This window comes from Chelonia mydas, chromosome 1, assembly GCF_015237465.2.
Source record: "Chelonia mydas isolate rCheMyd1 chromosome 1, rCheMyd1.pri.v2, whole genome shotgun sequence".
NCBI lineage: Eukaryota > Metazoa > Chordata > Testudines > Cheloniidae > Chelonia > Chelonia mydas.
Genome location: NC_057849.1, coordinates 134,166,404 through 134,181,532, shown reverse-complemented (window position 1 = coordinate 134,181,532; position 15,129 = coordinate 134,166,404). Strand labels below are relative to the sequence as shown.

General features: G+C 42.6%; 1 long non-coding RNA gene across 1 annotated transcript; it reads left to right on the top strand.

Annotated features, from left to right (window-relative positions):
• Positions 1–95: 95 nt before the first annotated feature.
• On the top strand, positions 96–14,679 carry LOC122464022. The gene is made up of 3 exons (XR_006287855.1): positions 96–269; positions 7,880–7,997; positions 12,541–14,679. It is a non-coding gene; the product is annotated as an uncharacterized LOC122464022 (long non-coding RNA).
• Positions 14,680–15,129: the final 450 nt, after the last annotated feature.

Below are 15,129 nucleotides of genomic sequence, written 5' to 3'. Positions count from 1 at the left end.
CACAGGAGAATTGTAAGCAGCTGGACTTTATTTCCTAATACCAGTCACCTGATATAGATTAGGGCTACAAATGTTTAATGCCTCTGTCACATGATGGGTCAGTTACCACTCACTCCAGTAGCTACTGTAAAAATAGATCAGATAAGAGCTTATTGTAACATTTGATGATAAGCCTCAGTTTTTTATTATTTATACAGTCCCATAAGTGTAAATGAAGCTTAAGCAGCTTATGAAAGACAAAGTCCCTTCACACAAAGAGTTTTAAAAAGGTATGTACTTCTGAATTCATATACCTAACAAATCGAATGCACAGGGCTGCAGACATGGACTATGTTTAGCTGTTCCTCCAATTGCAGTTTGTTTTGATTAGCATTTAAGCTGATTGTGGATTTTCACTTACCAAAGTTATTGCTCACATACCTGCAGCAATGCGATCACTGGTAGTGATGGCTGGTGAAGCCACTGTCCCTACAGGCTATCCTGTCAAGACCTATCTCCCTTCTTCCAGCAGTGTGTACAATGCTGTAATGGGACTTGGATGTTTGCAACCTTTCCAACAAAGGGAAGGTTGACAAGTGGCCCCTCAGCACTTGCATTAAAGTGCTGCGGCCACGGTCACAAGCTGTAGCCAGTACAGCTTCCAGATGCATAAGCAGAAGAACCAGGAAAGTAGCTGTGCCCATTCATTTTACAATGCTGAGTAGCTATGCCTGCCTCACAGGTCAGAAAGGAACAATGCTCTTTTTCAGCCTGTGTTTCCTCACCTCTTGTCTCCCCGTCAGAGAGTCAGAAAAAGCTAAAGAAAGGCAAACCTCTTTTTTAGGTTTTACTACAGCAACTGTAACATGTTTATAACCTAGGATACGTTGGCTATTTGAGCAGGGGAGGAGTGAGCCACTATCTCTCAACTTTCTTCCCTACTACTGTTGTTTCTCTTTTGACATCTGTGGGGAAGTCTCTGAGGTTCATTTCAAACCCCTGCTATCCACTAGAAAGAGAACTTTAACCCCTTGGTGAGTGTGAGATGACTGATTAGGAGCCTGTCACTGTCACGTAGCTTAAAATAACAAGCAACGCTCATGTTAAAATAAATAAAGGAGACATCGTGATGTTGATTTCAACACATCAGGGTGCCTGTCTCGGCTGCCCTAAAAATGGAAAATCGTGCTTGCATTTAGTGCAGTCACTTCCTGTTGGTTTTAAAAGTCATTTTATCAGAGGTGCACATAGCTCTGTCTCCTTCGTGCCACTCTCAGCACACGTGACTGGCAAACTGACTTTGTCCAGAACTGCTGTGACTGTCAGACTATACAAGGTTGCAGTGACAACAGATAATCAACTTGATTTGCTACATTATTGAACCCACTTGATTTTTCAGCCTACACAAATGAAATTAATTAGCTCGTGAACACCCTAAGTCACATTGCCACTTGTTATTGCATGCCTAGCCGTATCGAATTGATTAAGCTAAATGTGAGTGAAATTACAGAAACAGTGGATAAGGGGAGCATAGTCAATGGAATATATTTAGATTTTAGTAAAGAATCCAATACAGTGCCTCTCAAAATCTTACTTGAAACCTTGCGTTGAAATGGGCTTGTTGTGGGAATGGAGAACTGGCTCAGCCTTATAATGATCAATGATACAGTGTCAGGTTGACAGAACTGGTTAGTAGGCAACTGAAAGGTCCATTTTTGTTCCTGCTAATCTAAAGATGGAGCAAACAGCGCACTAATGAAATTCACAGATAGTATCAACCAGAGAAGGGTGCGACACCAGTCAGAACCCAGAAATAATAAAAAGGAAACTAGAGAGATTAGAAACATGGGCAGAAAAGAACAAAATGAGATTCACTTTGAAAGATGAAGATTTACATGTGTGAGGAATAAAGATTCAATGATGGAAAGAGAAAATGTTAATGCTGCAGGAGACCTACAGGTGCCATGATGGTAATTTGCTACACTAATGTAAAAATCTTAGGAACAGATTCTTTCCCCATCTAGCAACATAGGTGCTGGAACTAGGGATGCTGGGGGTGCTGCTGCATCCCCTGGCTTGAAGTGGTTTCAATCATATACAGGGTTTATGTTTGGTTCAATGGCTCTCAGCACGCCCACTATACAAATTGTTCCAGCACCCTTGTCTGCCAATGAAGTTAAAAGGAGCTATAAGCAAAAACTTGACCCTGGCTACCCACACAGAGGGTGTATAAGTCACCTCTTGGTTACCCTTATTGTTGGCAGCAACATGGGACTGATCACCATTACTGCCCCACAACAGAGCATGGCTGCTACTCCTCTTTTTCCACAGGGGGGCGGGCAGGGGCAGGGAATGGCACAGCTTTGACACACTCTCTTCCCAGACAAAACGAAGTCCAGTGCAGCTGAGCTAGCACAGAGGTGGGAACAATCACAGCCAGCCGTAGAGCTAGTGCTGATTAGTTCTACCCTGCATAAAGGAAGGAATCCGGGACCACTTTGCACCTCAGAGTCATTATCTGGTCCCTGGTCTGCTCCCAGGACAGTACAACTACATGCTGCCCCTTACTCAGAGCTTCCATGACAGAGTGATATGAAGAGAGTATTCTGCCTTAAAAATCCCTGGGGCAAAACAGGCCTCAGTACTGCTCGTAATATGTGCGCTATCCATAGCAAGCTGACCAACCATCATATGGTTCATAGAAATGTCACTGGTGGTGAGTAGCCAGGCTTGGTTTCATTTTGCTAATTTCCTCCAATAAAATATTAATTTGGAGCTGACTGCAGATGAGCTTTGACAGGAACTGTCCACTCGTGAAAATATGCCTGAACCTATTAAATCTAATTGCGTACTGGTGGAAAGTGGAGTGCGGAAAGGTTAATTCACAGGACAAGGACAAGAATCTCCGGTGCTCATTGACATTTCTTAGTTCAGTTGCTTCATTCTTGGTGCTCCTAGTACACGTCCCTGATGTTATAGTAAGTTTGCAAAGTAAGAGCTTCATAATACTATTCATGTCCTCTGTGTTACGAAAGCAGGTGCCCTCTGACTCATGGTTATGCTGTTCAACAGTATCCTTAGTGCAGATACCCTGAGGGGCGTAATCCTGAACAGCTCAGGTACTGAGTGTTGCCCACATAAGTGCAAGGTAAAAAGTAACGAGCAGGAGAGAGAGTGCAGGGGAACTCTATTTTATATTCGTAAGAGCACCACTGCGTTCCTTGTCTAGAAGCAGAAGCATAGAATGAAGAATGTGTAGCTACCTGCCCCATTAGTATGATTGAGGAGACAAGGTCTTAAGTACAATCCTCAAAGACCCCTCTCCCTTAACCTTATGTAATTGTGAGTAAGCAAGCAGACATGCCGGGGACTTGAGACTTAACTACGTGTCAGTGTAGAGAATTAGACCTAGACTGCGATTTTCAGAGCTGCCTAAGGAATTTAGACCCTTAATTCCATCATTTTAATTCTGGAATTTGGAGGCCAAATCCCTTAGGTAGCTTTGAAAAGCCCCACCGTATTGATTAACACTACCTGTGTCCCAAGTATAGCCTCCATCTACCCTTGAGCTAGACTGCAGCAATCATGTGCTTGCAAGATCAAGTCCTGTATGTGGCAAATATTTTCAGTTAGATTATTTGTGTACCAGAACACTTGGGAGTGATGGACCTAGTTCTGCTCTGAAACACCAGTGTAAATCTGCAGTATTGGCAGAAGTTAAAGATATTTCTCTATCTACATGAGCATAATATTGCTTGTTGAGGGGTGGGATGGAGTCAAGGCTCCACCCACTCCTTGCCTCTTCCCACGCATTTCTCATCCCACTGTGGAGGATGAGGAGTAGCAGACTTGTGAAAGCTGGTCTCTCCCATATTACTACCATTGCTAAGGAAGCAAGGAGATGCTGTTCATCCACTTACTCCCTTGTGTGAGAATGTAGCTATGGTCAAGATTTTACCCTTAGTTCCTGTCAACTTCAGTGGTTGTTGGGGAAAGAATCTGGCCCTTAGAGTTTTACAATAGTACAGTAAATCATTACACTTCCTTTGATTTCACTGAGCAGCTAAGTCATAGAATCATAGAATATCAGGTTTGGAAGGGACCTCGGGAGGTCATCTAGTCCAACCCCCTGCTCAAACTGACCTCAGAGAAGTCATGTTAGCTAATAAGATGTTAAACATGAATTTATAGGGCTTGAGGTTTACTGACAGTCAGATAATAGGGTGGTAAGCACATCTGGTCCATGTGTACACTTACAGCAAAGTTCTGTTTAGCAACATGTTGGTTAACATGACTTCTCAAGGTGTTCTAACTCTGCGAAGACAAACCCTCGGGACAGCAATGGTCACTAATAAATAAAACTACTGCTGGTTAATAACTAAATATATTCAATAGTGTACACCCTGACAAGAAATGCACTTTGATAGCTATTTGAAGCTGTTTATGATTCCCTGGCATATGTCTCATGGAAAAGCATTTGACAAGTAAATTCCCTTGAGCACGTCATGTAGGATCTGACCCTAGAAAAGCAGATTCCTTCTGAGGCTCAGAATGGGGACTCCTTTTTCAGAGGAGTCGTGTTTATCCTGAAGTGAGAATTGCCAAATGCTGATGGACAGACTTAGTCCCAGAAAAGTGATTTTAAAATAAAAGTCAAAATGCCTGCCAACAAAAGTGGAAAAGGTCTGTGTTTAACTTAAAACAAAAGACAGACTTGCCTAAGTACCTTACTAGGGAAGGAGCATGGTATATGGCTAAAGCCCAGGCCTCAGAGTAATGATATGGTTCTCTTCCTGGCTATGCCATTGCATCCATCCACACATCTGTATCCTCCCTTGCACTGGAGTTTCCCTGTCTGTAAGACGTAGGTAATGTCACCTCCCATCTTCACAGGAATGTTGTGGAGATTTGTCAAAGAATGGAAAGCACTATAGAAGATTAGAACCAGATACTCCTCTGTTTTCCGAGATAAAGGGGATAAAAAGAGGCCAAATACTGACTAACCTGGCCGGTATGCATATGAGGAGCCGAGCCAAGCGTCATCCACCCTTCCTCAACCCTTTAAGCACGTATTCAGAGCTTTATAGTTTCAGTGGAAATGACTGGGAGAGTTGCAGACAATCAGTGGGGACAAACCTCCCAGTTCAAATTAGATGAAAACAGGCTAGCTTGCAAATGAATGCTGGCTGAGGAGCTGCCATAGGCACAGATCACAAAGGGTCAAGTGCCCCTCCAGCAGCTGGCCTGGGTGGGGAGAGGAAGGGGCGGGGCCAGAGCTGGAAGGGATGAGGCGGGGCCAGGGCCTCTCATGTTCTGGCCACATTGCCTGGGATGCTGCCCGGTGCAGCGCAGTGGCTGCCTGGGAGAGCGCCAGGCTGCAGCAGCGCTGGGCTGTCCCCTGCCCGGGCTCGGCTTCTGGGGACGTGACGGAGCGAAATGGAGCCCCCCTACCTCCAGCATGCTCAGAATCGGCTCCTGTCCCCTGCAGCTGAGCCTGGGTGGCGGGCAGCCTGCTGCTGCCACAGCCAGGTGCTCTCCCAGGCAGCTGCTGTGCTGCACCGGGCAGCATCCGGCCATGCCTCTGGGGCCTGGCTGCCAGGAAGAGCAGCTGAACGTGCCAGGCAGAACGGGTGCAGCTGGAGGGCAAAGTCCCGCCCTGCAGGTAATGTGGGATTGGGAGGGGCCGGGGAGAGCACAAGGGCCCTGGGCTGGGGGCGGGGCAGGGAGGAGTCACATGGGGAGGTCAAGTGTCCTCCCCTTTAGCTGATGCCCCCTTTGTGTCCCTCCCAGGAGTCGCCTATCCAGACAACTAGTATTATTTTCTTTCTAAATTTAAAGGTCAGATATTTATGTTGTAACAAACATGGCAACATATCTTCACTTTAAGTTAGTGGAAATGCATGGAGGTTGCTCTCTTGCAGAGATGTGAATCATGAAATAACTAGCCCACAGATAATTCAATCTGCCAAATGCTTTTGATGGGCAAACCACAAAAAGTTCAAACATTCGCTTTACACAAGCTTTCAGAAGATTTGATATTTCTCCAAAGTTTATCCAAACATTTCTAAACCTCTGTTTTGGAAATCAAGCTGACATACTTGTGAATCTTTCTAAATGGACAATAGTATTTCGTTTCCTCTGAGGAGAAGATGCCAAATAGTATCTTTCACTGTATTATGGTACTTCCACATGAAACCAGAGTGTGTACAAAAGCCAAACCAGACCAAACAACTTCTTCAACCTTTCCTTAAAACATCACAAATTGTTCTCATTGAATTCCAGGCACAGATTGCTTGGATTGTAAGCTTTTGGGGCAGAGACCATCCTTTTTGTTCTATATTTGTGCCTAGCACAATCCTGCTCATGACACTGGGGTCCACAATAAAATAATTAATAGGTCAATTGATTTTAAGCCCACCCCAACTAGCCTTTCAATAATGCTGGGGAAGGGGAAAAGACACGGAGGAAGAAGATAAAGACATGCTAACTGTGATGGTTTGGGGGAATTCTGTCCTTATACAACATATCAATATGGTTTGATATTATGTTTATATCCTATAGGTTGTCTTCACAGTAGTTTTGCATCATATTTATTGTTCTGAGGAAAGGGGGACTGGTACCTGGGTAGCTTCTGACTAGGATGTTAAGGACCGTCAACAACTGAATCAACTTTGTCCTAGCAGAACAACAGGGTAGCTGCAACCTAGTTAAAACCGGTTCTCTCCAGAGAGGGAAGTTCAAAAAAGAATTAGATTCATTCATGGAGGATAGGTCCATCAATGGTTATTAGCCAGAATGGGCAGGGATGGTGTCCCTAGCCTCTGTTTGCCAGAAGCTGGGAATGAGCGACAGGGAATAGATCACTTGATGATTACCTGTTCTGTTCATTCCCTCTGGGGCACCTGGCATTGGCCACTCTTGGAAGACTAGATACTGGGCTAGATGGACCTTTGCTCTGACCCAGTATGGCCGTTCTTATGTTCTTAAGTGGAAAAAGTCCCCAAAAGGGGAAGGGAGAGGCAGAGTTGTTAGTGTATGCATTTAAGAACATAGATGCTGAGAAGTTCAGGTAGAGGAACAAAGGGGCGTGCTTCCTAAGCAAGAGGGAACTGTTTGACTGCAGTGGCAGCCAGAGCTAAAGGACGGTGGCTGTAGGCATTAGAGAGAAGACTCCATGAATCAGAAAAGTGAGGACCAGGGAGAGGGTACCTTGAACCCTGAAAAGACACTGAAAAATACTACAGAATGCTCAGGATTGGTGAGGAAACTGAGGCAGGGAATTGTATACAGATGTTTCTGATTTTGCATGGGTCTGTGTATCCCTTGTGTTGTCTAAAGTAAATAGTGAATGGTTTAAAAATCCCTCTGCAATGTCTGTCTGATTTGCTTCAACTATGTCCCTGAAGGGACAAACAGTAAAACAGAATACCCAATGAGGGTGAAGCTCTGGGAGGGATGTGCTTAAAGCACTTAGAAAACTTGTGGGGTTCAGCACTAATGTCGGGGCCTCGGGCAGCTAGCCTGTGACGCCCTTCCCTCAAAATGGCACCGGGCAGAGCCCGTGCTTGGTAAGTGTGCCCAAGGTCCAGAACACAGACAGTGACTGGAGCCCACCCAGTTCTTGGAGAGCCTAAAAGCATACAGATCCAAGCACAACAGCCTGGTAAGGATTCGGCAGCAGAAACTGAACCAGGGCTGTGACATTAACCCCTTAAAAGTTCTTAATCCATTTTATACATTTTACTCTTGTAAGATGGCAAACACCTCACACACAAGCCTTCAAATAGCACATTTCTAATCTCTCTCTCAACCTCCAAACTACTCCTGTTTCCAATAGCAGTTACATTCTTCTGCTGCATGGCAGGATGCTGTTTATATACTCCCTTCCCTTTTTTCTCAGGAAGGCTTGAGATCAGCTATAGAGATATCGACATGAAGCACGTGTAGAATTGAATTAAAAGTTACATCATCACTAAAAGTGGCCTGTCACGCAAGCTGCTGCTGAATGATTCAGGCAAGTGCGTGAGATGTTCTATTTTATTCCTTACATTTAGGTGACATATTTGAAAATTGAATGATAGCCCGGCACTGACATCTCCTCACTTTCAGACAAAGGCAGTAACATGGGCCCAATCCTCCTGTAACTCTGAAGAGGGAGGTACCTTTCTATAAATGTGATGTGACATCATGCTGGTGTGCTGTGACCACAGCCATGGGGATCAGTATTGTCTCATTGTTTCTTTGTACTCTGTCTGTATCCACCTGTCTCTTGTCTCATGCTTAGCATTGTAAGCTTTTTGGGGCCGGGACCATCTTTTTGTGCAGTGTTTGTACAGCACCTAACACAATGGGATCTTGGTCCATGACTGGGACTGGTAGGCATTACAATAATATAAATTAATAATACAATGTACACTTATTGGAGGTATTGCGGGTTTTTTTTACTTGTTCAACTTAGGCTAAACACTTTTACTGTATGTGTTTGTCTCTAATTTTTATATTCATTTAAAATAAATTCTGAATGTAACTCTGATGTATTAAATGCATTTTCATTTGCATGCCAATCTGAAAGTCGCATTTGCCCTAAAACTCATACTGCATGATAATGCACAAAGACTATTGTGAGAACAAGCTCTGTTGCAACAAAAGCCCATTTATTTCAACACCAGTTAGTATGGTGATGTTTAAAGAATGAAAAGCTCCTAAGGTCCCTTCTATAGGTGTCATTCAGTTTTAAAATCAAATAAGTTGCTTGCATTGATGTACATACACAGTGCAGCATTCTGTATTAACCATGTATGAATGGTATAGAACTTGTAATCTATCTTGTTAATAAGCACATTTTTAATAGAGTAATTGAAATGTGACCAAATGAAAAAATTTTAGGAAAGGAAATCATCAGAGGTTATGAACTGTTTGACTTCCAGCTAACTAATCTGGCAGAGAAGTATATGGAATAATTTTTCCCCCTCAATGATCCCTCCAGAAGCTTAAAAATGAAAATTGTTTCAGAACTGCTTTTTCCCTTCCGTTGCATGCATACATTGGTTTGTTATTCTGGGATTGCTCATGAGTACAAAGCTGCTGGCACTGATGTTTCCTTAAAGAAATAGAGAATTGAAACTATTCTTGAACAGAAGAATTAAAAAGAAATGGATACAAAAATGTAATGGCTTTTGCCACAGAAGTAAGTAAAAGTATCTCAAATTTGGGTCCCAATCCTTTTTGAAAATGTGCTTTTAATATATGATGCAACATTTATAGGATTTCCATCATATTCTCTGAAAATGTACTGGATTGATTTTAAAAAATCATTTGGTTATTTATTTCATGATTATCAAACATAGGCATGCACAATTCCATATGCAAAAATTCTGAGTTTGCATGTGCGACTCCCACAAGTACACAGATGGCACAGCTAATTGGACATGTGAACCAACATCCAATTTGCATGGAAGTTAGGCATGCTGTTGAAGCTAAATTAGGTCCCTCTTTCACAGCTCCCTGTTCACTGTTCTCCCTCTGCTAGTCATTCATTTCTCTTAACCAATCACTGAACAACAATCAGCAGAAGCTAAAAAAACAAACCCCATAACAATCATGGCAAGCAATGAATTCAATGGCATCAACTGGCTCTTATTTTCTTTTGCTACTTGCCTGAACACTGCACCTCCACCCCAGATTTCCCTGACATCCATTCAAGCACCTTTCAAGCACATACCCAGTCTTAGTGCTGGCTGTACAGGAAGCAGACTGTTTCCATATCCATGAAGATCTCGAGATCTATGAGTTTGGGAAAGAGCTTGCCTCCTACCCTGCACTACCCTCCATACCCCTAGGGACTCAGGAGGACAGTGGCCGGGAATGTTCCACGTGCAGAATCTCATGGAGATTTTTACCTCCCCATCCCAAATGTGTCTTTCCACAGATTTTCTGCCAGAGCGGATGGTGTAGCCACTGAAGAGTAGGTTACACTATGAAGATAGGGGAGATTTTTTTTCCATTGCACAGTTGTTATTAAATATGTTTATTTCACGTTTAAAGATAATTAAGTCAGAGTCAAATAATGCAATTAACTGTACTACTCACACAATACTTATGATGCTCTCTAGTTTCTTTTGGGACTACACACCTCAGGATTCAGAACTAAAATAAATGAGCTCTTGTTTCATTAGTGTCCGACTGTGTGACACTAACAGATGATATTGTGTCACACACGTTTTGAGGTTCTCAACTACTAAATGATAAACGGATTAAGCATAGTAAACTCTGAAGTTCTGAACAGGTGACCTGAACAGAACAAACTCTTCTATCTGGAAGGCACCACTGGCAAAGGCCCAACAGAAATCCCCATTTGATTTTTGTTTTTCCGTTAGGTAACAATTTCTGTGTCATCGTGTTAGTGATAGCACGGTATGCATGTGCTCCATATAATGATACAGCTATATTACTGTCCCTGCCTTACATTTAAAATAATTTCCCACTATAGATTTGTGAGATTTTGTTTCAGGAAACATACTGAGGGATTTCATATTTCTATAGTTCCTTGAGAAAAGAAAGCTGGGGTGAAAATTTCAAACTTATCTAAGTGGCACAGAAGCCTATATCGACTATTTTTCAAGAGAACAGTTTTCCACTGGAAAACGCAGTTTCATCAGAGTCAAAACATTTCTCAGGAAATGTCAGTTAAGATGAAGTTTTTTGATGGGAAAGTGTCAGAACAAAATGTTCCTGCTTTCTTGTTTCATTTTGATAGTGTCAAAACATTTTGTTTCAATAAGGTAAGAACAGTTTGTTTTGACTATCATTTCAGTTCATCTAGACTCTTAGATATAAATATTAAAATAGTATGTATTATAAATCTCATTGACTTTTGAATTTAAATTTGTCACCTTCTGTATGTGGAAAATTCTTATGTTGACTGTTTTCTGGCATTTCCCCCCTCCCCTTAGAAGGAAAAGTACATTTTGCCAGGGTGAATGTATGGGTCAGTGGCTCAGTTTGTTCTAAAAGCAGAGCTGGGTGAACGGTGCAGGTTGGTGGCTGTTAGGTACACAGACAAGTTGTTATGCTGGTCTAGTTGGACCACCGGCCTGATATTTGGTATGAGAAATTCTGTGTTCTTGGACATGCTGAGCTACCCACAGGAGGAAGTATCTTGGGGCTCTTTTGTGTTGTTGTTAGTTGATGTTGCTCTCTGTAGGCATTATGAAAGCAGTGAGTGTATTTTAGGGACTGAAATGAGGATTTTGTATTGTGCTACACTCTTTTTTTTGACCCACATAGCTTGTGAGAACACAGAAGTCCAGCTGATGCCTGTGTCTGACATGTGATAAATGCCCCTTCTATTCTGCTTTTGCTAGGAGGGACTTTTCCATTTGTTTACTGCAGCTTTCTTTTCTCATTTCAGTTTGGTAAGTCTGCAGAAATGTGGTGACGGACACAGAGTTTCATCTCTGTTGGAAGCTTCCTGTTGGAAGCACACTGTTGATTGATTAGTGTGCCAGAAAGACTCCTGATTACACACCTACTAGCAAATCAAGGATCATGCTGCAATTAACCTTTAGGCTGCTGGCATTTTTTTATTTTACTGATAATTCAATCTGTGATGTAGGGAGGGAATACCCTTAGACATGAGCCTAAGTGTTTAAGATTTATTGCTCTCAGAGATATTATTTAAGAAGTCACTTCCAGTGTCTGACTCTTTTGACAGGATAAAGTTTCTGACTAATGTAACTCTCTTTATTTTCCTCATGTTCTTTTAATTCTCTCTTTTCACTCATGCTTAAGGCCATTCTCAATGCCAACTAAATAGAAACGCACAGAAGGAAAAGGATATACTAAAACAATTGGCCTGATTCACCACTGCCTTGCCCTTGTGTAGTCAAACACCTGGGCTGAGCAAAATGGATGTAAAAGGCTGCTACTCCGATCTGAGTACATTTGACACCCACTTTGCCTGGCAGAAATGTAAGTGACTACATAAGGCGCAAGGCAGTGGCCAATCAGGCTCAGAGGCTCTTACAGAGCCATCCTCTAAGTACATTTTCCCCTCCATCCTGAATTCTTTAGGCCAGCAAGACAGGCAGGAGGTGGGACCAGGGAAGGCAAAACATGGATTCTATGGGAATCCATACCCCCAAGTTTGGAATCACCGAAGAACAACTCTGAAGTGCTGCCATTGGCCACAGGGTCACCCTCAGTGCTATACCTTAAAGAAGATTGACCAGTTAGTGCTGCTCATGCATTCTCTATTCTGGCTTTCATTTTCCTCTGTGGATTTTACACCATGGTGTAGGGGGAACATGCCACTTAGTGAGGCTCTCACTTCAGCCCCACATCCTTTCCCCACCCAACCCAGGGGATATTTTGTGGAGGTGATTTGAAGCAGCCCCATACAGGTGAATGGGAGCAGAGAGGGGGAATCTGCAGAGCTGTCGTTCCCTCTATACAGGCTCCCAGGACTTTGCCTTCACCTTTGGGTCCCCTTTACACTATAGATGGGAGAACACATTATCTAATCCGATTTAAAAATTGGATGTCCATCTGTTTTTTTTTCAGACTCAGTGAGGTGAGGCAATGGCAAGACCTACACTTTTCACTCAGGGACATCTATATTCATCTAATTGATCACTCTACCCTGCTTACTACATCTGTTCCAGAAGCTTTTCATCTACCATCCTCAAATCTGCAAAAGCTCCAAACGAAAACAACAACCCAAAGAAAAACACAACAAAAATACCAACTTTGCATTAGTAAGTCAACTTGGATCAGATCCAACTCTGCAAAGAGAGAGGCGGTCTTGCTCTGCCTGTATGACAGCTCTACAATTTTGCTGCCTCGTTGCATTCCAGCTGGAAAAGGCATAATTCTTAACCCACAACAGAACACGAGCCACACCTAGCAGAGCATTAACCATATTGGTATGGTATGGTATGGTAGGTATCACCAGGTGGTACCATTACTCATAGCCTTTCAAGTTCTATTTCTTAGGACGACATGTTGTGTGGTGTTCTTTGTTTATGCATTGTTCTGTGAGGAGGCAGTGGTCCTTTAGAGAAAGGTGTGGGGGCAGGACAGTTTGAGCTCTGCCTTAGTCTCTTCTTGGAGTCAATTAGTGCTGTCTAGACATTAGTGTTGAGCTCAGATTACTGAAAGAAGGGATTGCTCTGAATGCAGTTTGCCCAACTCTGTTCTAGGATTGGGGGTAGCGATGTGTGCATAAATAAAACAAGTTACACTTAGACTATACTCGGGGTGTGTGCAGGAATAAAAACTGACGGCGTTCAGAGCAGCATGTTCTGGGGCCAGAGGAGATCAGCCTTCCCGCCACGCCCCGGGGCCCAAGGAGCTCTATACCCCTGCCATGGCCCCGGGGGCGTTCTGTGCCCCTGCCGATTATTGGGAGGGCCCATGCCCCTGCTTGCCCCCCTCCTTGTGTGCGCCCCTCACTAAACCAGATTTGTATAATTTATTTCTCCTCCATTGGAAAGCTAGATAAATGGCCCCAAACAAACTGCTAACACGCAGAGGGGAAATGCAAGTGTCATAATAGGACATGACTATCAGAAGGGGCAACAATATGATACAATCTAACAAACTAAACACTTTATCTACTTGCCTAAAACAAGTACAAGAACCTCAGATAACCAGAGATAAATCAGACAACCAGAGATAAACTGGTCCTAACACTTCCCTTACAGAACTGGTGTAAAAAATAACAAAACCCATCTCTTCCTAGGAATAGGGCACCAGTGTCAGACTGTGCTTTCTATGTTGAAATACACTAGGGGTAATAAGAGAGCATGGCAATGAGGCTACATATACCAAGGAACAGAGATCCTTTGTTTGAGGCAACAACTTTTCTGAATTTGCCATGGCAGGTATGTGATTATATGCGGAAATAATTGTATCTGAAAACCTCTGAGTATCTTTCTACAGATTTTTCTAAGCATTAAGGACCCTTTACTCAAATACCAACATGGTAGATTATAATTACTGCCACACAATGAGGAAGCTGCTCATCAATTTGTATGAGTATCAGGTATTCTCCAGGCTGATAGAGCAGGAGATGAATTAGACTAGCTCACCAGCTGTTTTAAGTTGTTCTCCTAGTTCAAATTCCAGGTGTTGTGAATAGTGTTGCAAAAAAGTGTACGTACACTCCCTTTTCATTTCTGTTTGTCTTGCATCTGTTTATTTTATATACCCCTCATGATTTGACTGTGTTAATGTTTCTGGTGTACTTAAATGGAGCTACAATAGGAACTACTCTGTCAACAATTCGCTGATTCAATTTTAACATTTACTGTGGCAATAACATACACCTAAGGAATTACTGCAAAATAATAGAACTAACTTTCATGAGTCCTTAAGGTTGCAGTTCAATGATTTCCACAGTGCGCTTTATGTTGGCTGCAGCACTGGTAGTAATTTTCCATTGTGTTAACTTTATGACTCAGCGTGGCACATGTTACACCACTGATCCTCATGCTGCTATATAAGGTGGCTTTGTATTTTCAAATGTTCAGCATAATGCTGCTGGATTAACTGGTGTAGCAGGTGTGGGTAGAGTGTGAATATCTGAGGGGAAGAAACCCAGTTAGGTCTTCATTAGCACAAAACTATTATTGCTTTCTGCTACCTGCTTCTCCATTCCCACCTGATCTCCTTGTCTACAGCTAAAATAAAGTTACAGTTTAAAAGGGTCTTGGAATGAAATGATTTTTAAGAGGTTTCAGTTACAAAACATGGATTACAATACAGATAACAAAATATGATTCCCACCTTGTATAGTCATTTATACCTAAGCAGAGCAAGTGTGATGTAAAATGCTACCACTCTCACACACTTTGTACAGGTGTAAGTGACAGCACAACGTGCAAGGTAGGGGAGGATCAGGTCCATTATGTCAAAACAACATCTTTAACGCCAAAAGATCTTTGGGGAAAGTTACATGCTGTATATATTAGTGAACAAAAACTACGTCTAGTGACAATGAAGGCTGCAGGACACACCTTATCCACCCAAAGCCTTAAAGACATAAGATGTTAAGGGAAGAGTCTTGTACATTTCTTCCCTGGTTCATATTGCCAACAGCACTGTCAAGAAACACACTCACTGCTCCATATGTCTCTTACTTCCATCTCC